The 24,707-nt window shown below is 46.2% G+C and overlaps 1 long non-coding RNA gene across 1 annotated transcript; it reads left to right on the top strand.

Annotated features, from left to right (window-relative positions):
• The first annotated feature begins 322 nt into the window (after positions 1-322).
• Positions 323-24,431, top strand: LOC118885501. The gene is made up of 3 exons (XR_005017496.1): positions 323-521; positions 23,780-23,902; positions 24,393-24,431. It is a non-coding gene; the product is annotated as an uncharacterized LOC118885501 (long non-coding RNA).
• The last annotated feature ends 276 nt before the right edge of the window (positions 24,432-24,707 follow it).

The raw sequence follows: 24,707 nt of genomic DNA, 5'->3' as shown, positions 1-24,707 counted from the left end.
CCCCCCTGCCCCCAAGCAAAAGGAAAAAATGATATGAAATTAAAAGTTGGTATAGGAGGTTCCATCGGCCAGGTAAGTTTCCTTAAGACATTTGTGCCCATGGAGACCTCGGCTTTATTTCAACTGTTCCGTTTTCACTTTCCTTGATTCAGTCGTTTTCCAGGCAGCTGAGAGAAGCATTGCTGGAGAATTCCCGGGGCAGCGGGGGTTATATAATCTGACTCTGAAACTGGGCCTCAACCCAAGAGGTCAACTTGGTTTTAGGCATTTAAACACACACGCATATTTGAAAGAAAAAGTCCATTGCAAAGGATACGTGCTGTGGAGTTGAATATTGCATCATCAGAATTCAATCTGATTCCTCCTCTCTCCCTTTTGTTCTAGGGGAAACATGTTTTCCTCCAGAGCACTATTTTGGGGTCAGCAAACGGACGGGGTGAAAGTTGGTGTCTAGAGGGGTCGGCGAAATTTTTCTTCCAGAGAGGCGGTGAACCGCCGGCAGCCGGTGGCCCTGCGCCCAGGTAAGGCAGAAGCGTCGGGGCCACCTTCCAGTAGAAGTTTCCATCGGGGCGCAGGCCACTCAGGGCGCGCCTCCCCAGGCTGGGTGGTCTGGGGGCCCAGGCGGGGCGTGCCGAAAGGTGGGCGCTGACCCCAGGCCGGGACCTTATGGGGACACGGGTGCCCCCAAACCTTGAGAGGGCAGCGACTGGGCTGTGCGCGCTGCACAGAATCACCCAGACGTTTCAGCACGTTAGCGAGGTTCCTCGATTGCGCCTCTCCAGCCTCAGCCACGCCGCCCCCAGAGAGACCCATCCGTTCAAGAGGGGGGACAAGGCGAGAAGGCGGATTTCTGGCAGCTCTTGTTACACGCGGGCCGGAGGGGGACGTTTCCGCTGCGAAGGAGGCGTCCAACCCCTTCCCAGGGCTGGGCACGACGACGACGGGGTGCCGGGCCTGCGTGGTTCTAGGCTCGGGGCGCTTCTCCCTGGGGACCCGCGGGGCATCCGAGGGCTGCGGGCCACTGAGAGGGACGGTCTCGCACACGCCCCTCCGCACCCCCGCTCCCCGACTCCCTCGCCCAGCGCTCACCTCTCCAAGGGGGCCCCGTCGGCCGAGCCCCGACGCCAGTTCGCGAGCACACGCCCAGCGGCGGGACCCAGCTCGCCCGGCCCCCTCCCTCCCTTGGCCGCGGCGCGGTCCCCACCCCCGCCCCCATCCCGGGGCTCCCACCCGCGGCGGGTGCGGGGGTCACGGCCCTGAGCCACCCCGGCTGCGCGTCCATTTCCGCCAGGCAGGCAGGCAGGCGGGCGGGGCAGGGAGCGGGCGATTTTTTCTTTTCCCTCTCACCACCAACCTCCTCCCTTCTAGCTTTTTCTGATGAGTTCAAGGGAGCAAACGCGTCTTTTCGTTTGGACAGACTTTCCGAGGCTACCGAAGCCCTTAGGACAAGGTTGGAGCCTCGGGGTCTCCGTCTGGGTCTCTCTCACCTCCCTTGCCTCTCCGCTTTGGTCCCTGCCTATCCATCCATCGATCGACTGTCTTTCTAATCTATTGATCATTACCTGCCCATTCCCCTTTCCATTCATTTCCAAAACAAGAAATCGCCCCCAGCCTGCTTCCTCTCTCAGTGTGAGAAATACACTCAGCCTTTCGGCTCAGCCCGGCGGAAGAGAAATGGATTTATATTTATAAAGCAACAGGGTTTATTTTAAGGCAGATGTGAACGCACCGCCCCACCCCCTCCCACCAAGCCTCGCCTCGCCTCACTTTTTCGCCTTTCTTTTCCCCCTTCTGAAACTTGACGTGTGTCTTGGAATCGCCGAGAACCAAATTTCCTGGGTTGTTGCTGCCTGGAATGATGACAGCCAAATTCACAACATTTCTAAACTAAAAATATTCATTTTGGTGACATTTTCCTCAGTTCCTTTTTTAAAAATATGACTTGTAAAAAGAAAGCAGAAAAGTACAGCGAATAATGTAACCGACCCTCTTGTGCCCATCATTCAAAAATTACAAACGTTAGCAACCTGGGGGTTTTTTTTCCCGCATTTTTCAGTAACTGTGCTTTTTCTTTTTCTCGCTCAACTGTGTCGCTGTCATCCTTTCACCTTCTTGTCCCTTCTCTTCCCGTCTTTCCTTCCCTACATTCTTCTGTGTTTTTTCTTGTCTCCGCCTTCATCTTCGCTGCTCCTCACCCCCAGCCTCATTCCCCCGTCTCCATAGACACACACAGGGGCTTCCCTCTTTCTGGAAAACAGACTTGGAAGAGCAGTTTGGTGATTGACAGGGACCTAGGGAGGAAAAAGGGAGACCAGTGACAGACCCAAGCTACCCAAAGCCCCTCAGGCCAGTGGCTGTGCAAGGGGATGGGGTCCACAGAGTAAGGAAGGGGACAGGTTCCTGCAGACCAATTGGAGATACCAACTGGCTCCAAGCTCACTTGGAGTTCGAGTCTTTGCATCTCAATCCTCCTGGCCCGGGTTTATTCAACTGATGTTTATGGAGGTGGGGGACAGTGGGTTTTTTTTTTCTTTTTTCTTTTTAGTTAGGAAAAAAGTATCATATAGAAAATCCTAAGTGATTTGCAGTTGACATAAATTTCTAGCAGTAGATTATTTGCTTATTGTTTTGGGCGTGTTGCGAATGTCAAGAATGAGAGGACTTAAGAAAAAAAAAAAAAGCTCCCACTCTCTTAAAACTTAGCAGTCCTGTTAGAAAAATAAAGCATCGAAGTCTTTTACTAAGAGTTACACACTGCTACCCCAAATGAAACAAATGTCAGGGGCGGGTAACAAAGTGGGAAAAAAATGTAAAGTGAATTTCAAAGGACTCCACAGTCCAACGCAATCTGAGATTCACAGAAAGTGGAGACGGATAAGACAGGAATTAGGTCATCTCGTCCAGACCCCAGGAAATATGTTTAGATCAAAGCCTGCTCCGTTAGAATAAACAAAACAGGGCCCAATGGGCTCTACCAATATTTTCATCTCCGTGCTAAGAGCTGCTAATCTAACCAGCTCTATTTGATGAAAGGGGGAAAAAATTACAACTGTAAAAATGGCTAAGTAAAAAAATGTCCTCTCAAGTATACTAGGAAGATAAAGATTTAGATTTGAGCTAAAAAGTAACAAGATCCAGGCCCAGATCAACACAAACTTCCTGGAATTTTAGCACTAAGTAAATTATCTAATCCCAGCCCATTGTTCCCTCCTTGCCAACCACCCCCCGCCCCCGAGACCCCATGCAATTGAGCATACCAGATGATTTACATAAAAAAAATTGTTAAATTTTAACTGCAGTCTAAGAACGTTGCAGGAGACAGAGTTTTGGGTTCACTTACTCTGCATTCCTTAAGGACCTACCCCCACCAGTCCCACTGTCCCTGCCCCCGAGGCAGCCGGGGCTGCATGCCGCCCTTTATTGTTACGGATGTTTCTTTAAGCCCCGTCTTCAGGCTTGGTGTCTCTTTCTACTAAGGGCAGATAGATGGAGGCCTGGAGCTTGTGTCATGTAAGCCTAGCCTTGGGTCCGTTTGTCAGCTGTAGATATTTTAGCAGCTAAACCCAAGTACTGTGTAAGGCTTTCTTTCACTGCAGAGTTGATGGCCTTAAACCAACTGCCACTGAACATCTGATAGATAGAAACATCCAAAAAAGGGACAGGAAATCCCAGAGAAGGAAAATTCACCCAGGCTAAATCCAGGGTTGCAGTTCCTTGCTGAGCCTGGTTTCCTCTTAACTGTTTAAACATATGATTTGGCTCGTCTTGTGTTTCTACATCCATCTGAGCTCAAGTTTAACAAAGACTCAGGGACCTCCAGTCATCTTGGCTCAGATCCTCCCTAAAGCCAGGACGACGGGGGCGGGGGATGTGACAGGCCTTTATCCACACCACCAGGAACAGGCCATCTTCTGTGGGGGGACCTCTGGCTACTCACCTCTGCGAGGGCAGTTACAGGATCAGCTTCTTACTTACGTGCCGTGGAGGGCTTTGAAGACACGTGGCATGGCGTCGGAGGCCACACAAGTTGGTCCCTCCTCGTTAGACCCAGGGTGGGACCCGGTCCAGCTGAATCCTGACCCAGCATGGTCTGTGTGGACACGATGCAGAGAGGCCAGGGGTTACATCAGCTTCTTGTAATCACAGCCACATTCAGTGAGAGGCCCAGCCAGTCACCTGTAAACATGGATAAAGATGCAAACACGGCAGGCAGGCTCCTCTCCTGATGGAAGGGATGGGAAGGGGAAATACTAAGCAACCCGCAGAGCTGCTTCGGTATTTAGAATTTGGGGTGTTTCCACCTGTTTCATCTCACACCAGTCCTGTGAGACAGGCAGGGCCACTGTCATTTACAAGATAACAAAACTGAGACCCAGAATGCAGAGAAGGAACAGTTGGACCCCAGGAAACCTGGAGCTATGACTTGCTCAATAGCCAACTCTGGGGCATAATCGTAACTTTTCTGATCCGTGGACCAGTTTCCCCGTGTGTACCCTGAAAGTTTCAATATCCATCAATATTTCCCAGCAGCTTCCATCAGAATCTTACCATGTTCACAATTTCACATTATCAGAGTCACTTATACTATTACCTGTTTGATCACTTCACTTGAGTTACTCCCTTTTAAAAATGTAAGTATATTTATTTTAGAAGGAATAGGAAACACTGGATTCCATTCTCTCCAGTAGTCTTTCTAGTTCCACGCAGGAGAAATCCTTACAGATCACACCCATTCGGTGATGTCCCCCAGATCAAAATAATACAGACACCTGCTGGTTCATTAGCTGCATCCTTTCTTAGTTTTCTTCTAACCAACTGCCTCTTGTTTTAGACAAGTGTGAGGTCTGTGGGTCTTAAAGAGTTTTGTTTCTCCACCCCTCTACCTATCGACACACACCTTGGAACTGGCCCAGAGTTTTTCAAACTATGGGTTGGGACCCTAATATTAGTGCATTATGAAATCAGTCTAGCAGGTTATTCCAAGCATTATTGTCTAAGGGTAATAGAATAAGAAAATCAGTGTACATCACACTCTGTATTAAAGGGTTAGTAGTGTCTTAATGAAACTCTGTTTCAGCCATGTATGTGTGTGTACCAGGCCGCAATGATCAATGTACTTCTTAGCAAGAGTTGCCATCAAAAAGTCTGAAACCACTGGCAAAAGCTTGGTTCTCCCCTCTTTTTCTCAGCTGGAATCACAGAACCGGGGGCCTTGGAGAGGGGGCTGGGGGGCCAGGTTTGGGAGTGGGAAGAGTACTGATGAAGGCACAGGTAGACCAGTTGCCCAGTTCTCTTTGTACCCACGCATCCATTGATGCAGAGTTTCCTAGTTGCTGACTCTGCAAGTAAAGAGAGGCCAGCGGCTGGGCTCGGCTGGGCTCGGCTGGGCTCGTGGTGCTGAAGAGCCTGTGTTCTCCTCTCCCGGGCTGCTTCCACGTGGAAGATTTTAATAGCATTTTGCCATAAAGGGGGTTCTCCTTAAACACAAGTGAGTGCAAAAGAGAAAACAAAAACAGAGTAGGAAAACTTAATTTTTGCAAAAAGCCACACTGTCCCTTTAAGAACCCTTCCCCCTTGCTAATTGGGCCCCAGCTCTGGGGTAGCTAAGATAACATCCCTCCCAAATCCTGCCATTTCTAAGCATCCTTAGTCACTGTGCTAACTAGGGGGCTTACCATAGCCTAATAGTACATCATCCTGAGTAATCATTTCTAGAAGCGTTCTTTTAGGAATGCTGCTCAAATAGGGAGGTTTTCTGCAGACTTTAACAAAGATCAGATTCTATCTAACATGTGTGCATGTGCACACACACACACACACACACACATTTACCTAAATCTTCAGAGTTAAGAGTGGCCAGGAAGGAACTTCTTTGGCTGTATAGAAGTTAGTGTGAGAGCGGGAGCCTGAGTTATTTAGATAACTAAATAAATTGCACCTCCTCATTCTGGGTGGAGGAGTGATTTGCCCAAGGTCAACTGGTCAGTTGAAGATCAGGATATAACTTCTCCACCTGGATTCTCAGTCTAATACTTCTTATGTAAATTATAATAAAAAGAGTTACTATGGTAGTTCCCATTCTTGGTTCTTCAGCCCTCTCTTATCCATAGCCTTTGCCATGTGACTTGCACTGCTGCCCCCAGGGCAGGGTGTATTTCCCTGCCTCTTTGGGTCTGGCCATGTGACTTGACTTAATGGTGTGCCAGCACCAAGCCTGGGCCCCAAGATGCCTGCATGTTTTTGCTTGTACCCTTGTGCCTCTGCCATCACCATGAAAAGAACATGCCCACCCATCCTGGGAAAAGAATAAAAGCCACGTGGAGCAGAGCAATCCCTTGCCAAGCCCCACCAAGATCAGCCAAGCCCCAGCCAGCACCTGAGTGAGTGCAACTGAGCAGAGCCTTCCCACAGATCTAGGGGAATAGATGGGCATTGTTTTAAGCCATTGAACTTGTGGGTGGTTCCTTACTTAGCACCACTGGGGCCACAGTCCAACCGTTTCAATAAGATGTATTCAGCAATTAGAAAGTGTCAGATGATGTTTCAGAGGGTTTACTTGAATTAACTCACTTAATCCCTGCAACAACTACATGAGGTAGGTACTGTCATTGCACCCATTTTATGGATAAGGAGACTAAGGTACAGAGAGGTTAAGTGAAATGTCTAAGGGCACAGCATCTGGCAAGAATTTGAACCCAAACAACCCAGCTCTAGAGCACACATGCTCAGCTCTTAACCATTCTGCTCTCCTTTTGTCCCGTCAGAAATCTTCCCAAGAAGATTGAGTACTGCCAGTCTCTCCCTAGCTCAACCCCAGGCCCAGAATTCTACAATAAATAAGTTAAATCTCTGCACCTTCCCCTTTCCCTACTCATAGGTCTCTTGAGAAGTAGAATCCTCTGGGATTCACAGGATGTGATCTGCTCTCTCACCTCCTTCTGACAGGAGAACCCTCCTGACCAGGGTTGTTTGACCTCACCATGCAGTGTTGACAGAAGTAGCAGGGATGAACACAGATTGTGAATCCACACACTAACCCCAGTACCTTCCTTTAGCAAGCACTGGATACTTTATGGATGCGACAAGCATTATCTACCCTATAAAGACCTTGTTAATATTTAGAGATCAAATTATTTTGATATCTTTCCCACAGAGGAAACGGTGCCTCCACCTACCAGTGTGTGGGGCTTTATTCCCCACTTCTCGCCCTCTCTCATGGGGAAACAAGTCAACTCTTTCTCCTGTGCTTTTCACACACTGCAGGTCTCGCGATGTTTCACAGAGCAGGGAAGTGTTGCATCTGAATTATCACAGTGGAGAAATAGTTTGCAGGCATGAGTGGCTGGTATATTTTTGTTTCCCTGTGAAGAGGATCAATGAGATTCACATTTTTTATTTTTTGCACACGAAGCTAGATTTGAAAATTCCTGGAAAATCGAGGAAACATTTAGGGAAGTAGTTAACATTTTAGGAAACTTAGGAAATCTGCAAGGAGGGTCAGGTTTTCATGGTCTGGATGTGCTATGAGGGAGGGACGATGATGGTGGCTGATCTTCCTTCCTCTCTTGGTGCCCGCCCCCCGATTGGCCAGCGTATTAGTTCCTAGGGCTGCTATAACAAATACAATGACAGAAACTTAAGTTTCCCACAGTTTTGGAGGCTAGAAGTTAAGCCAAGGTGTTGGCAGAGCCATGTTCCCCCTGAAGGCTCTAGGGGAGAAACTGTTCCTTGCCTTTCTCTTAGTTTCTGATGTCGCTGGCAATCCTTGGCTTGTGGACACCTCACTCCAGTCTCTGCCTCTGTTGTCACATGGTGTTTTCCTTGTCTGTCTTCACATCATCTTCCCTCTGGGCATGGCTCTTTCTGTATCTCTTCTCCCCTTCTTATAAGGACACTATTCATATTGAATTAGGGTCCACCCTAATGACCTCATCTTAATTATATTTGCAAACACTCTACTTCCAAATAAGGTCACATGTGTAGATAGATACAGAGGGTCGGAGGGAGGCTGTCACAGTAGCTCAAGGTGAGACACAAAGAGGACCTGAGAGGAGAGGAAAGGGTAGAAGTTGCTTGGGGTATTTTTGAGCAGCTTTCACAGCCCAGAAAAGCCACAGCTCTTAGAGCTGAAAGGAGGCTCAGAGACCTCGGGCCACAAAATGGAGACTCGAAAGCTGAGTTTGGCCTGCATATGTGTTTTATCTGGCTCCCAAAGCATATTTAACAAATTTGAAAGCACTGCCAACATTTGCAAGTCAGGAGATCTCATATAAAAGTTCAAATCTCCGGATTTTTTTGAGTGTCAGATGATGTAGTGTTCTCGCCTTCCCACATTTCAACAATTGGCTGGCACTAAGGTGCCACTGTCCCCTTTAGAGGGAGCAAACCCGTTCTCCACTTTTCTTCCACTCCCATTTAGACCACCTCACTCATCTGCCAGCCTGCTGGCCTCTGTACGCATTTGACTTTTCTCCCTAGATGAGGTCCAATCAGCTCATTTTGCAAGGGAGGAAAGGAAGGACACAAGGCAGGACCACCTTACGTTAGGGGTGGATGCAGCTACAGATTGATTCAGCAGAGGAAGGTTGGGGTAGAAGAACAGGATGCAGATGCCTTCAAGGTCAAGAGAAGAAGGTAATCCACAGCACGAGGACATCTCAGGAGAAGGCCCCCACCAGGAAGCAGATCTTTGGGTTCAGACAGGACCCTGGATATCCTGCAGATGCCTCTGCTGGAGATGCTAGATACGGAAAGGGAAAGAACATGATGGCTTTAAACTGGGCCTGAGGTTGGGGAAAGGAAGTTTCCCTGATCATCATTTGCACGCTGGAGGCTTTATGTTTTACAAAGCACTTTCACATTCACTGTTTCCCTTCACCCTACAGGACAGAGCTGATGGTAACACCATTCCCTTTAAACAGATGAGGAAACCAAGGTCTAGGGAATTGAATATGATCTTTCCGGAGGGTTGTATGGTAAGTGGCGGAGAACTGTTTAAATTCAGCGTTTCTCTCTGCTAGCCCAATGCTCCTTCTAATGAAACACTCCCTATTTTAGGAGTTGTCATTGCCCTCTGGCCAAAACGTTCTCCTGCTTCTGAGTTTGGAAGGTTCAATTCAGACCCAGCCATAACAAAGACTAAAAAAGGTTAGCTTCCCCGGATCTAGATGGTTATGAAAAGCTTATCAGACTGTGAAGCACCCACTAAGTACCAGGCAGTTTAGGGAGCGCCAGGGTCACCCTCTGGTGCTTGCGGAGTGGTGGAGCCCACAGTGCAGTGAAGTGTGCTAGAAATCTCTACACAGGATGGTGAAGTGTAGCTCCAAAAGGGATAGGGACGCTAGAAGTCATCTGAGACCCTGGGAACACGCTGGCTTGCTAGGTGGAGTTCATTAATTAATCATTAATTCAGCAAACATTTAGGGAGCGCCTGCTCCCCTCCAGGCACGGTTCTTGGTCCTGGGACACATCAGGGAACAATGCAGAATGGCTATCTGCCCTCAGGTTGCTTGCACTCATGGGAAATGGCTGGAGGAATGGCTTGTGTGGCTTCAGGTTGCTACTTCTCTAAAAACTGTTGTACTACCAACTACTAATAGCACCATTAATAGTACTGATAACAACACTGATGCTGTAGGATATTTACATTCTGCATCATTAGAGAACAGAGCCATGTCACAGCCAATGAGATGAGAAGTAGCCCAAACCGCCACAGGCCACGTACTACGTACAAAGAGACTTGACCACATTTCCCAGGCCTTCTGCTTCTGGAAGTCTGGAGGACAGGCAAGCCCTCCTGCTATAGAAGCTCTAGATCCGGGAACAACCCTCTAAACAAGAGTTTAACCAAGACAGCCACAGACTGCACCCAGACACCTGAGTAAAACAGCCCCCATCGCTGTTCCAGGTGAGGTGCCCTGCTCTCCTTCCCGTCCTAATTACCTCCAGCGGGGTTAGGGGCAAAGATCAGATCTTTTCCAGAAGAAACATCCTTATGACTGATGCAGGCAGAAAAACAATAGCAGCAGCCGCTGCCTCCAAGTAAAGAGAGTTAAAAAGGATAGCACTCCTTACCTATGAATCCTTACTTATACTTTGGGGTAAATGTGTGAAACACCCTTGGGTAGGTGGGGTCAACCATCATCACCGTGGGAGGAGGGAGCCAGCTGGTGAATATGGAGAAGACACACTTTGCTTCTGTTCTCAAGCCTTGTTGCAATATCCTTTCATAAAATAGAGAGCTGGTAGAAATTGAGACCTTCCCAATGCTAGTTTTCTTTAACAATGTAGCACTTTGGGAGAAAACAGAGTGTTTACTTGAATTACTGATGGTTGCTAGAAATAATAGCTTTCGGCTTCAAAGGACAAAGAGATAAAGTTAGGAGCTGTGGTCTGCTGAAAGAAAAATCCCTTGATTAGAGAGAGCCAGAGTAAACACAGGGCTCCTGTAAATGTGGTCGTTTCCTGACCACTGAAGAAAAAGCAGCAAGACCCGTCCTGGAATTAGCGAAAGCTCTTGCATTAAAAAAAATTAAAACTCCGTGTTAATGAGAAAAGAGAGAGACAGAGACAGAGATTTTGCAGAGTAAAGGAAGAATGTATAGATGCACACAAAGTGCAATGAGGTCAGTAAAGTATTACAAAGCATGCTGGGTAAGAGGAAGAGGGAACGTGAATAAGACTGATGATTGTTAAGGGTTAACGATAGAAGTCTCTACTGATACAATAGTACAATAGAAATACGAATAATAGCTCGTATTTCTTTGTCTTATGTATTTTTAAAATATAAAATACTAGTAAAACATAGTAAATGTTTATGCTTAGTTGCTTTAATAAATAACTTTCCCTCCCTTTAAAAAAAATCTAAATGATAAAATAATTTTCAGTGTCTATTACTCAGTCAAGTGCATCCTTTTAAGCCCACAAGTTCAGGATTTCAAGGCTTCAGTTCAGACACTGCGGTGCAGTCTAAGGAGGCTTAACACTGGCACAACTGAGAACAGATTTTTACTTGGTTTTTTTCCTGGGGCTCCCTAATACCAGAGAAACATGATAGTATAATCAGGTATTTTGTTGCTATCTAATCTTTTATCATTAAAATTCACAGTCTCCATTTTCTTCTCTATAGAAGATTTACTATAATATGTAATGTACTGACTTAAGTCGGTGCTTCTCAAACCTCCCTGTAAATCACTTGAAATGTGGTCGAAATGCAGATTCTGATTCAGTAGCTCTGGAGAAGGGGCCTGAGAATCTTCATTTGTGATTAGCTCTCAGATGATGCTGGAGATGCTGATTCATGGGCCACACTCTGAGTAGCAAAACTCTGAATTAGTTCACTAAACACCTCTGTCAAAGCACTCCCACACTTTTTGAGAAAAGTGTATACACTAGAATCATGGTTCTCAAATTTTCCAGTGCATCAAAATCACCTTGAAAGTTTGTTTTAAATTGCAGATTCCAGGGCTCTGGCCCCAAAGATTCTGATTCATAGTTGCCACCTTCCAGTGCCCCTAGACCTAAGCCTGGCTGGACCAAGGCTGTCTACTCTGGGGCCTGTTAACTTTCCAGCCCAGGCTCCAGCTACTCTTCCCCTTGCTTGCAAAGCTCCAACCTCAGGGGCCTTTCTTCTCTTCTTTGAATGTTCCATGCTTGTTCTGTATGTTTGGACATAAAAATGCATGCCTGAAAAACAGCCCCTAGATCTTCCCCATTTCCCCAAGACTCCCTCCTCTTGTTCATTAACTCTCAGCTCAAATGTCACCTCCTCCGAGAAGCCTTCCAGGACCACCCAGTCTAAAAGAGTGCTTTCTCCATATTCTCTTTGACACATCACCATGTTTTATTACCATCACAGCTCTTTTAACTAGCTGGATTACCTTGTTCATGTATATGTTTATTGATTTACTGTCCATCTTCCAAGAAAGCAGGAACTCTACCTACCTTGTTCCCCACGGAATTCTCAGGACCCAGCACAGTGCCGGGATATGGAATGAATGAGTATATCCGGGTAGAGAAGCAAGGTGTAAAACAAAATAAGCAATGTCATGAATTCTGGCCTTAGAAACTTAAGGCTGCAGAGTGAAGCAGATGTGAAGGTTTAACGAGCAAAAGGATCAGATGAGTAGGAAAGGAATTGCTATGCTTCCTTCAGGGTGTGGAAGAAAATTAAATTAGGAATAGACGATGGCAGTGTGTTTGCCGCTTTTTGTTCGTATACCATGAACCTGCTGTATAATGCAAGACTCCTTGTCCTTTTTCTGTGTCTGCTTTAAAATTATAAAAATACATGTTCATGGTAGACAGTTTGGGAAAACAAAAATTTAAATAAGAAAAGATATACTGCATTATCCTAACACCCATAGATAATCATGGTTTTCATTATTTTAAGGTGTTTTCCCTTTAGAATATTTTCAATATTTAAAAATGCATGTATCTTATAGAATACGTACATGGCAATATACTCTCATGTTCTGCTCTTTTATTACTTAACATTGTAAGGTGAGCATATTCTCATGCTTCTAAAGTATCTTTTAAAATGTATTTTAACGGTTGTTCAACATTCCATTAAATGGGTGGAAATACATAATTTATTTTCTTTATTTTCTTTTTTGCTCCATTTTCCAGAAAAGCACTCTAACTCTGTGCTCTCTTTGAAGTGGAATAAAAAGGTCTAATAAATGAATTTTCCCCTTGATGAGAGTAGCAGCGGTTCTCAACTGGGGGCGATTTTGCCCCCAGGAGACATTTTTGTTTGTTACAACGGGGTTGGGGTGTTGCTATTGGCACCTAGTGGGTAGAGGCCAGGGCTACTGCTAAACATCCTACAGCAAGAACAGTCCCCACACCCAAGAATTATCTGGCCAGAAGGTCCATAGTGCTGAGGTTGAGAAACTTGCTGTCCAGGACAGTGTCAGGGTTAATATTCAACATCCACGTAAAATTCAAATTAGCGTTCTACCATTAAAGTATAGGACTTTGCCCTGGAATTCTGCTTTAGAGTAATTAGAACTCCAGGTACTAGAATCTGGAACAACTGATATTTTACTTCCAAAATTTTGATTTCATTAGAAAATCGTAAATGACAATAAAAGAATGTGAAACCAGCTATTGTATATTTTTTAATTAAGTTCTAACGATGAACTTAACGATCCAGTAGTTCATCCCCACTGGGGTCTATACTGTCACATAGACTTGGAGGCTGGGGAAGGTACAGTCCCAGGCTGTTAGTGGGGCTCAGTAGAAAACACTTTCTAAGTCAGAGAAGTGATTCAGCCCATATAGAAATAGAGTTTCTAAATTCCCAAGGGGGTTTTGATGAGCATTTAGTTAAATTCAGATATTTGGAATCCTTTTCTCTGCACCCTTCCTTGAATGGAGGTTTTCCTCCTTTACACCTTTTGCAATATGTGAACTCGTGGGGGATATTCCCTGTGTAATAAGCAAAGTTATCCAAACCACCCCCCTTCCCTCCTGTTGAGAAATGTGCGCCTCCCCTTTATCCCAGATTTTGATCTTTGGGACTTTACCCGACCTTCGCAGAGACGATTGTTAGAGAGACAATTTGTTATGATACATCCCCGAGGATGATCCAGATACCGTCGGTTCAACGCAGAACAGAGGAATGTTTGCTGGGCCTTTTTCTTCTACCCGCATTCTTTCTGGGGTTTATGGTGAATGGAAGACAAGTTTACCTTGGAAATGTTTGGAATTGTGTTTCGGATGTTTAAAAGACGAAATAGAAAGCCTTCCCAAACAGATGCTGGGTAAGAGATGTTAAAAAAATGGAATCAGGAATCAGTTTCTAAGCCGTAACAATGGAAATGCGATCTTTAGTTAACAGGGACTCAATTTAGAGAGGGTGAGTGTGGGCGGAGGTCAGTGATTCACTCCTTGAGATCGATTCGTGCCTCTGACCTAGATCCCTTCTGTGTGCTGCACTTGTCGGCAGCCTTACCTTCTGCAGTATTTTCTGTGGCTCCTCTGTAGAGCCTCATACCTGCGGTGAGGGGTCAGCGGGGCTTCGCTTGCCGTCAGATCATCTTCCAGGAGGAAGACATCTCCCTTCTCCTCATCTGCTCTCCCCAGGGTTGGCTGAAGACAAGAAGCATCTCTGGGCTCTCATCGGCTACATCGTTAATGGCACAGACTGTATCATTTGGGAGGCCTGGGAGAAGGGGCGGGTGGGGAGGGGCGGGAAGACAGGGAAGATAGAGGCTCGGAAATGGAAAACAATTTAAAATAAGCAATCAGGGGCTGAAAGAGAATATGTTGGCTATAAAATAAGTAAAGGAATACAAGAGATGGATGGGAAGTCAATTCCTAGGTCTCTCTCTTCTAGGTGATGTGCAGTCTTTTTTTATTTTTCTGCTCTCGGTCGGCAACCTTTGGTTTCCAAATACTCATTTTCTTTGTAATTTTCCATTAAAATATTGATTCAGCTGCTGCAAATGATACAGCCAATGTTCTCAAGAGTTGCAGGGCTGTAGAAAGGCAGGCCCACTCCTCACTGGCAAGAGAAACAGATCTGCAGACCCAAGTGCACCCAAACATGCAGGTGGCAGCACAGAACACACACACACACACACACACACACACACACACACACACAGGCATACAAATCGGAGACTGCCGTAAACTTAGGCAGTGTGGCACATGTGATTTGTTCACATTTAACTGAATCCAAGATTCAAATCCTTGGGACTGGAATGGATGCAGGTGGTAAGAAGAGCAGGTTGAAAGGAATAAACTTCAAAATATGTACAAACATACTTCCTACCGCAGAATGCCTCCAAATAGTGACTCCAAGTCAAGTAAAAGCCAAGAGGTTGGATCTTGATTTATTATTTCAATCAATTTTGTCTTTGACTGAACAAATACTTAGGCAGTATCTCTCTGCCTGCCAGATACCACGGTGATGCCCCGTGAATATGACATCAGCGTTGCCCTCAAGAATTAATCTAAGCGGGGCATAAGACAGCTTTACACATAGCTACGACATAAGTTATCACACCCCAGTTCCGACTGACTTTTTAATTCCAAATAAGAGTATTGGAATTGGCACCTAAGGTTCCTTTCAAGTAGCACCAGTCAATGCAGCTGGGCCTCCCAATGGACCAGAGAGTCCAGGTTGTGGGTGACACTTTTTTCCTCACCTCTGGACAATGGGATCTGTGAGTTGTATTCTTTATTAAGACGAAGGGAGCTTCCTTACCAGTGGGGTTGATAGTACTGCAATTCTAGCATTTTTAGCCCTAGAATAATTTTACCTGACATTAAAGGAAACAGACCTACGAAGGGTAAGTGATGCAACCCAGGTCACACAGCTAGTTATTTGGAAGGGTTGGGAGTAGAACCCAGAGTTGCACGTTTTTTTCCATTTTCTATGTCTTCCTGCCATGAATGCATGCTGCAATCATGTCTAGGAACCTAGTAAAACAAGGATCTTCACTGCATTAGGCTTATGTGCCTAAAGATGTGTCCTGATTCAGGCGGCAGAGATGGAAGAAGATTCCATTGAGATAAACCGTGTAAAGCCTGTAAAGCCTGCTACCTAACAGCCCAAGGGACACGAATGCCCATCCTCATCTCCATCATCTGCCATATTTCCAACCTCATTGTGTGTCTTGCTTTTTAAGGAAATCCAACCTAGGCAAACCTCTACTTCAAAAACCGGCAAACTCCCTTCTCAGAAAGATTCTTCACTTTCCAAAGGTATCTTCATTGGTATTCATTTAAATGTTGATCTGCCCTCCAAAAAGTTGACACAAATGGGATATTATTATTTCGAGGAACATCTATTTACTCTCAACCTGTGTACGTATTTGCATCACATAAGCAATGTAAACTAGATTTTCATTTGTACTGTCCACATGACAGTGATAATAAAAGATGGCAGTAAAGTCTGGAAATATATATATTAGTTGTTTTTAAGACTGAAGATATTCTTGACCACATTATTTATATTTGCCTATGTTTCCAGACTTTATGGACATCCTGTAGATCATAAACACAGTAAACAAGAATAAATTGCTTGCCATTTTGGAGGAACTCCTAATGTTTTGCGTGCTTGGTTTTAAATAAAAAAACCATATATTTTATGATAGAATCTCTGTGTTTATAAAAAAACCCCAAAAATTTACAGAGAAAGAAATCATTTTGACTTTCTCACTATTGGTTCCATAAACCATGACCAAATTATGGCAAATCCTGACTTGAAGGATGATTGAGTCATTTTGTTTGAGTTAGTTTAATATGTTCAGGATTGGGCAATTTCTTTCATTTTCCCTAAATTTCATGCTCTGAAGTTTTAAAATTTAATCATCAGGGCTAATTTTTCTTAGACATTTCTGAGCTCTACAATGTGGAAAATTTTGCTCTGCAGTATTTTTCTTTTGGTCTCATTCCTCAGGTACAAACTGAAAGTGAAAACAATTTAATTTAAAAAAATAATTATTTGAAATCTAAAAACTACCCAACAGATTACTTTTTAGTTTGGTTCTTAAGATGATCAGAGGATTATCTGTAGGTATTAGGCCAAATGGAAATAGGAGGCGGTTTCTTAGTTTTCTGTGCCCAAATTAAACTGATTTCTAGGTTCTGGGATGACAAAATCATAGCCCGGGTGACCATCTGCCTGGTCAATGAGTGGTCAGAGTTGGCCTGAGTCAGCTAATTGTGCGTAATTGGGATTATGTAGCAGAGATGACACTCCCCTCTCCAAACAAAGAAAATCACATTTGTGCTGTTTCATGTGACCACTGATCTTTTCTGGCCAACAAAAGCAGAAACTTGGGTCGTCACAAAGTCTGTGTCCGAGAATGGCCAAGATGGTAGGAAGGATCAATTCTGGGATAAGCATGAGACAATAGGCCATGGGGGAGGGGAAAAAAGAAAGAAAGAGGCAAGGGAATCAGAACAGGATCAGGGGGAAAAAGTCTAGTGCTGGAAAAATTACTGTCACCCAGCTTTTAGATTCTGAAATATAGGCACATTCTGTATTCTGTACTTACCGTGTCTAATTCTGTATTTATAGTGTAGATTCTGACGTGGTTACCCAGTAGCTTCAGAGGGCCAGTGTACGTTGGAGTCCCTGGTGGGGGGAGAGGTGTGTGTGTGTGTGCAGTAGGGGCGTTAGGGGTGTGCATGGGTGGACAAGTGATGGAGAGCAGAGATGATGCCACTGATTTCAAGACTGATGATTTATCTGTTCAAGCCCTTCCTATGAGTCGGGTACCTCAAAGGCCAGACAGGAGCAAGGACAGCCAAGCGTTAGTAAACGAGAGACTGGTTGGCGTGTTGGAATCCGTCGGAAGGAGGGCTTGTCCTCAGGTGGCCCCGGAGCAGAGGCCCAGAGCTGTGGTGGCACACTGGGGACAATGGCCGTCAGTGGTTATCAAGTGGAGAGCTGGATGCGGCCCTGGTACCCAGCCACCGTATCAAGAGAGGGGCATGGGGTCTCACACTGCCCATCCCCCTTCTCCTAGAGAGAGTGTCCAAGGCTCTGTGGTTGAAACAGGGCCAGTAGCTCTGTCAGTTCTGGCCAGAAAACTGTCCTTGGTGCAGCCGTAGCTCAGGATTTCTCGGTCGTGGCCTCATTGTCATTTGGGGTTGGACGATTCTTTGTGGTGAGGGCTGTCCTGTGTATTGTGGGGTATTTGGCATCATCTCTGGCCCCTATCTTCTAAAGGCCAGTACCTTCTTCCCCCTCCACCCCCTAGAATGTGACAACCAAAGATGTCTCCAGACATTGCCAAATGTCCCCCCCCTCGGGGGCGGGGGTGGGGCGGGGAGGGCGGAATCATTCCAGGTTGAGAACCACTGTCTGGGGCCCTTATACACTATTTGTTGGTATCTCCCCAAATTTAGATTATCTGGGGACTCATGTCTGCACTGACCCGGCTTTGTGTGTGCGTTTGTTTAGGTGTGAGGCTTTGCCTGTGTGTACATAAAGTTACCCACAGCTGTCCATGTTCTACTGACCACCTGAGAACACTCCGGCAGTGACCAGCTCTTCTGGGTTTAATGGTCAGTCCAAACTCCAAATGCACAGTGCAAATGCCACAGGTCGAGTTAGAGGGGACACACAGAGGCTGCCCAATTCAAGGCCTCCAAGAAACCCCTGTGGCTGGGACGGGATCCCGTAGCTCCCCAGCAGACCCTACACAGCAGCCCACTCCCGGATCCCCCTATTCACCGTACACCTACTAGGTGACAGCTTCTCTGCTCTGGAGACACAGAGGGAAAAAAGCCAGTCAAGGCCAGACCCCTCAGGGGGTTACATTCCAGAAAGTGGAGGCAGCATGGAAATGCATGGATCAGATAATTTCAGGCGGCCCGGGCTTTCTGTGAATCTGGCCCTCTCAGAAGCTGTGAGGGTCCAGTTCAGGGCCCTCTCAAGCCCCCTCTGAGGCTGGGAGGGGCCTTGGCAATGTGTTCATATGCTTTTAGGAAATTTGCCGAAGTAAGATAGGTATTCTTCGCGAGGGCCCCCCAAACAGCCCCAGACTGCATAAACTTCAGGCCCCGCAAAACCTGGATCTATCCTGACTTGTACCTTCCTGTACATTACAGAATCAGATCCTCTTTCAAAATAGATCAGGATGGAGAAGAAAAATGCATCCAGTTTTAATTCACTGACAGCACAGGGGAAGGAAAACACCACCATTCCAAAAACAAAAAGTCATGAGAAAACAAACTTTAGCTCATCCATTGGGTAGTTACTGGGTGCTGGGCTCAGAGACTGGGGTCCTCAGGTCCATACACACCAGGGGAGAGGAAACTAGAAGCCGGATCTCCTCTCTAGAAGGCTAGGGAGGGAAGCTGCAGTCTCTGGCTAGGAGGGGCTGAGCAGCTGGCCAGAGCCGACCTGATAGAAGCTGGCCGCCCTGCTCTGGTGGGAGGGAGGCCGAGGCTCGGAGCGGTGGGCCTGCCGCCTGCCCCCGGCGCTCTCCCGGCCATTGTGCGCACGTATTGATCCGGCCGGGAAGCGATAGGGCTGCGGCAGCTGAAGCTCTGGGGTGGGCAGCATTGATCTGACCCCCTCCCCAGGTTATTTATAGGATGCGCCCGCCTGGCAAGTAACCGGGGAGAGCTTGTTGAACGCGGGTTCAGAGCGCTCTTCGCTAGCTGGTTAACTTTAAGTATTGGAAATGGAATTGATGCGCACATAATAATATTATGATTCATACAAACCACTTCTCGGGCAACTCAATATATTTCATTACCTCCTTTCTAGCAAATGTATTGATTTCTGTTTTGCGGTTTTATAACACAATTTCAAGGCTGTTGTGGGCTTAATGAGCCGTGTTCTTATGATGTTTAAAAAGATTTGAAGCTATTGTTGAAATAAATATTATGGATCACCCCCTCCCGAGGCCCCCTCCCCCTCCCTCCTGGCTCCCGCCTCCCTCCTCGCCGTCTCCCACCCTCACCCGCCCCCTCCCCGGCCCGGGCGGAGCCGCGGGCAGAAAGCAGGGGACTGCAGCTCCGCGGCCCTTTGTGGGCCAGATCAAAGGACCCGAGCGCCACAAAGGCGGCCCCACTCCGGCCGCGCGGCCACACACAGCCGCACCTGCAGTTCGGCCAAATGTCATTGTCGCTTCTGCGGGGCGAGCGCGGGGGACGCACCTCCGTGGCGGCAGATGACTGTAATAACGCTTGATGGGAATTGATGGGGAGGGAGCCGCGCAGTGCCCAGGGCTTTTTATTAGCTGCCCCGACTCCTCGAGACGGAGCCTGAGCGCCTGCACCTGTGGACCCCCTTCCTCTCAGCCTTTATGGAAGTTGACAGATTTTATTAACTTTAAGGAAGAACTTTCCAGCGTGCGGAGGGCCGCAGTTTATTTTGTATTCATGCGAAACGGAAACCGAAAAAGCCATGTTTACATATTTACCGGCCCCAGTGACCTCCCTCTGGGGCTCCATAAGTCACGCTCCAGATTAATTTTGTCATAAAATTGACTAGTGTGCTCAGGGATCTTGGGAGTTTGGGGACTGTCGTTGGAGATGGGAATTTTTCTTTTCAGTGGGAGAAAGCTATATTCAATTATCTAATGTCTCAGAGGAACCCCCAAAGACTTTCCAAATCGTGCAGAAATCGGAATTCTATTTCCAAGCGTTTGCTCCTGGGGAGATCACAGTTGCAAGCAGCCCAAAGAGTCTTCCCTCTCAGCAAGGTTTCCCAAATCTTTTGGATAAACTAGAAACAAAGGCAAGGAGGAGAAGCGTCTTCAAATTTGTGGGTGTGGCTTCTTCCCTTGGAGGTTTTGGGGTGGGGTGAGGGCTTCATGCCCCTGGTGTGCTCAGATATGGGAGGCTAAGCCCCAGTACCTTGGCAAGAAAAAATTTTGGTTTTAGTAAAATGATATACTTGGTGGGGAAAATATGGTTACATAATTTGAACGTGGTTTTATGTAACTCTGGACTCAAAATTATCCCAAATGGGGGAAAGAATTAAGATTCTGTTAATATTCCTAGTTGTCCCTTGCTCTCAGGATATTTTCAGGTTTTATGTCTCATGACAAATGGATGTCCACGACTATGAAAATTCATGTTATATGAATGGCGAGGTGTGGAAGATTCAGCCATGGAGTCAGCTGGGTATATTGCGTATTAGCTTAAAAGCATAAAGCTTTCTGGAGCTTCCTTTTGTGTGCCAAATAAACTTCAAATGAACCGAGGATCATTTTGCAGGAAACCCTTAAGTTGAGCGATAATCGAAAGTGGTTAGTAGAATATTACACTTTTCATTGGGGCAAACAGATGGGATGCCTGCTTTTCGATTTAATCAGGAGCTGACAGACAGGTAGGACGCCGGCATATTTGAGTTGGAGTCTCTTTCTTTTCAGGAAAGAATGAAACTACTTAATATTCGGTATACCCATCCCTCTCCTCCAGCCCTGCCCATCTCTTCCACCCACTGTGCCTCGTGATCTAGAGATGCCTAACTTTTTCTCATTTCTGATGACCTTACAAAGTACAAAGGTCATCTAACTCCAAGCGAATCTATTTGTTAGCACATCTTTTACTCTATTCTTCCCTTGCCGAAAAAGAATTATGGATGTGTATGTGTGTGTGTGTGTGTACATATATATGGTTAAAAAAATAAAACAAAGGTTGTTTAAATCACTGAGAGCACACCCAAATCTCCATTTACATAGACACAGACGTAAATAAATGATTGAACAATTTGGGAGTCATGAGTCTCTGACCTCACGCTTTCTCAACTAACCTTTTGAAAAGATTTTGATATCAATTGTTTCTCTTTTTTCCCCAGAAGCATAATACGTGGTAACCTTAGCACACACAATCTGTTTCCACAGAGGCATACAGACAAGCATGGCCAATGGTGGATTTTAATATCGTGGCAGAGCTTATATTACCTTACTGGAAACAAAATCTCCCCCCACCCCTTCAAATGCAAGTCCCCTGATACCCCCATCAGAGATCATTTGTTATGCAGAGTTTTGTGAGGCAATCAAAATTAATTCACAGTGATCTTTTCACCCAGAACCTCCAGCTTCTAATAATGGTCTTTCTCAACAGGTGTTCATTGTGGTAGTCTGACTTCAAATTGCCAGACTAAAGGTTTTATTCTTTAGTCATTTCTTTTTTTAATCTCGAACTTGTAATTTACTAATCTGCAGCAGCTGCCAAGAAGGGCCCAGCTGCTTCCCCAAGAGGGGAAGTGTACTTCCGAGGAGGCGAGAGCAGAACACCTCTGGACAACCCGGAGGAAGAAATTGAAATTCACGGCCTGGAGAGAGGGCACAGCTGGACAAAGCAGCCCTGATGTGTCCGAAATACCTTCCTCTGAGGCTGGCCTAAAATTGATGATATCGGATTGGTCATATCAGACCCCTTTGTGGAGGCTTCAGAAAACTCCTGGGTTTTGCACAAGTGAGTGAGAAGGGATTTTAACAACAGCAGCAAGCACCACCAGGAAAATACCCGGCAGGAGGAAAGGATTTTAAAAACTTGCATGTTTTCCATGCAGCCAGTTTAACTAGCCCCTGCTAATGGTCTGTCTTTGTCAACTTTCAAATCTGCGTCCTTTTAAGGTAACTCTAGGGTGAGATGGGAGGAATTAGGTTTTACTGCAGAGATTCTTGGACTTTATGGCTCATTAGAATCGAGCTGGGTGAGTGCGTGTGAGGAAGCATGAGAACAGACTCGTGATTTCCAGATTGCTGGAACTGTAGGTGCTGGGGTTCTGGCCCCAGAGGTTCTCATATACTAGTTTGGCATGGGGCCTGAGGATGTGCATTTCAACAAGCATCATAAAGTTCTGATGCCAGGGGCCTTGGATCCCTTTCATCACAGGTAGTTGTTCCACTTGCCTCAGTAATTCTATCTCTACAATGGGTTCCTCCTCTGCAGTTTCTCAGTCACGTGGTTTTCCCCATGGAATGCAGTGGGTGGGCTCTGAGCAGGTACACTTGGGGGGTGGGCCACTGTTCCAGGTGAGGAGAGGTTTTCTTCCTAAGGAGATGACATCTAGAAGGTAGAAAAGATCATGAAGAAGTCACTACCTTTGCCAGGCAATAAATCTTGGCCTCCTGGATATTTTTGTAAATGATGCCTGCAGCTTGTTGATTACCTCTGGGCTGATATCTGAGAGGATATGGCCCAGGAAGAAGTGGGTGCTTTGCACAAAGCCTGGAACTAAAGGCGGATCCTCCCTGACGTGGGGGGGGAGGGACAGTGGCCCACCGAGGGTTAGGAGAACATTTGGAAGCGTCAGTTGCAGCCCTCTGACTTGTCATAGTCTAGATGTCAGCTTTCTGCAAGGGGTCAGAAAGGAGAGCGGGTGATGCTCAGTTTCTTGTCTGCCCCAAGACTCACAGAAGGGAAATGTGGATTCCTTTGGTACGTGCTGAAAAGAATAGACACAGACCCCAGGCAGCTTCTGAAACTCGAACTCATTGTCCCATGAGAGTCCAAAGTGAAGACTGGAGAGTCTCGAACCACTAGAATAGCACGGATTTATCGGAGATCTTGTTGCCCTGTTGGCCATTTCTCCTCTGAGGCCAAGCCTCCATGGAATAATGGCTGTTTGGGAGGCAGGATGTGCCTTCGAACTACCATTCCGGAGACAATCACTCCTTAGCCTTTTAGCTTGGCTGGTCCCTTGTGAAGGTCCCCCTGGATCCGTTCAGCACTTAATTATGGCTGTAAATTCTGTGCAGGGAGCAAAGCCGTGTTGATGTGTGTGTTACCCACTGTCTTCTCTGCTACATTTGTCCCACACGTGGAGCAGCGTGGCCGCTCCGAGCGCTGATGGGCATTGATTTTGTAATTCATGAGCGACTTTGTTTGTTCTGTTCTCCTGCACCTCTTTCCTTTTGGGGGGGAGCATGGAAAGGTTTTTTGGGCCCCAAACACTAGAGGACCCCCTCCTGCACCAAGAGCCTATGGATGAGAAATCATATTTGCCAGCCTCGTTTCTGGATTGGACACAGCAGCCCCCATATACTTCAAGTGAGAGAAGATGCTTGCCAGCCTCTCTAAGAACATGTGCCTTTTTTCTTGGCTTCTGTGGGGACCTTTCTATGGTGGACATTGCTGAATGGCACCCCAAAGAGGTTTCTAAGTGGGAACTGCCATACCAGGTAGATGAGGCAGTTTACAGGGTTTGGTGACTGACACATCTGGAGAGGTCGGCTGCTATCAGTCTGGAGAAGTATAACTGGGGATGGTGTTATGCTCTAATTGCCTACTCGGCGTGATTTATTTCTGTGTTTAGAAATACATAAATGCGTACTTTATTGTATCCCAGCTCCATATATGCAAGGTTTCAGAAAAGATTATCTTCGTTGGACAGATGAGGAAGCCAAGACCCAGAGAGGGAAGATTCTTGCTCAAGGTCACACAGCAAGTTTGAGGACATATTACTCCGAGGGTAGGAGCCATCTTTTGACCTGACATTCAGAGATTTTAATCTATTGAACTATTGAACTCTTATTAGAGAGATGATCATACTTTTTTTTGGACTAATGTTTCCCAAGGGCTTGTATTTATGTTACCATTCATTCAGTTGAATCATTCAACTTTTCATTCAGTCATTCAACAAATATTATTGAGCATCTAGCATGAGCCAGGCACATAGGAGCTGGGGATACAGTAGTGGGTAAAGCAGACGTGGTTTGTGCCCTCATGGGACTTTTGGTCTAATGGAGAAAATAGACATTAAACAAATGATTACACATAACTAAGTAATTGCAGCCATGATAAGTGATCTGAAGGGAGAGTTCGTGGTGTATTATAGAGACCTGACCAAGTGTGGGAGTGAGGCTGTGTATATCAGCCAGGTTAGTTTATGTTTTGCTGTGTAACAAATAGCTCCCAAACCTCCGGGGTTAACAGGACATATTTGTTTCTCCCTCATGCAGATCTGTTCCGCCTGAGAGAGTCTCCATCTCAACCCAGCTTCCACAATCACAGGAGAAAGAAATGCATTTCAGTGTTTCTTCCTGGAGGCACCACAGGTCACTTCTGCTCACATTCTATCAGCCAATTCAAGTCACACAGCCACACCTAACTTGAAGGGGTGGGGGGTATGTTCTCAATGTGCCCAGAGGAGGAGATCTAGAATGCCTACCAGGGAGGGGTAGGGAGAGCTTCTCTAGTTTTAGCAGGGATCCGAATTGTGCATAAGAGTTGACCAGGGAAAGGGTAACATCATGGCAGCGTGGGGGACCAGCTAG

The sequence above is a fragment of the Balaenoptera musculus genome, chromosome 19 (assembly GCF_009873245.2).
Source record: "Balaenoptera musculus isolate JJ_BM4_2016_0621 chromosome 19, mBalMus1.pri.v3, whole genome shotgun sequence".
NCBI lineage: Eukaryota > Metazoa > Chordata > Mammalia > Artiodactyla > Balaenopteridae > Balaenoptera > Balaenoptera musculus.
Note: the sequence above shows the minus strand (reverse complement) of the source record. Positions and strands in the feature narration are given on the sequence as shown.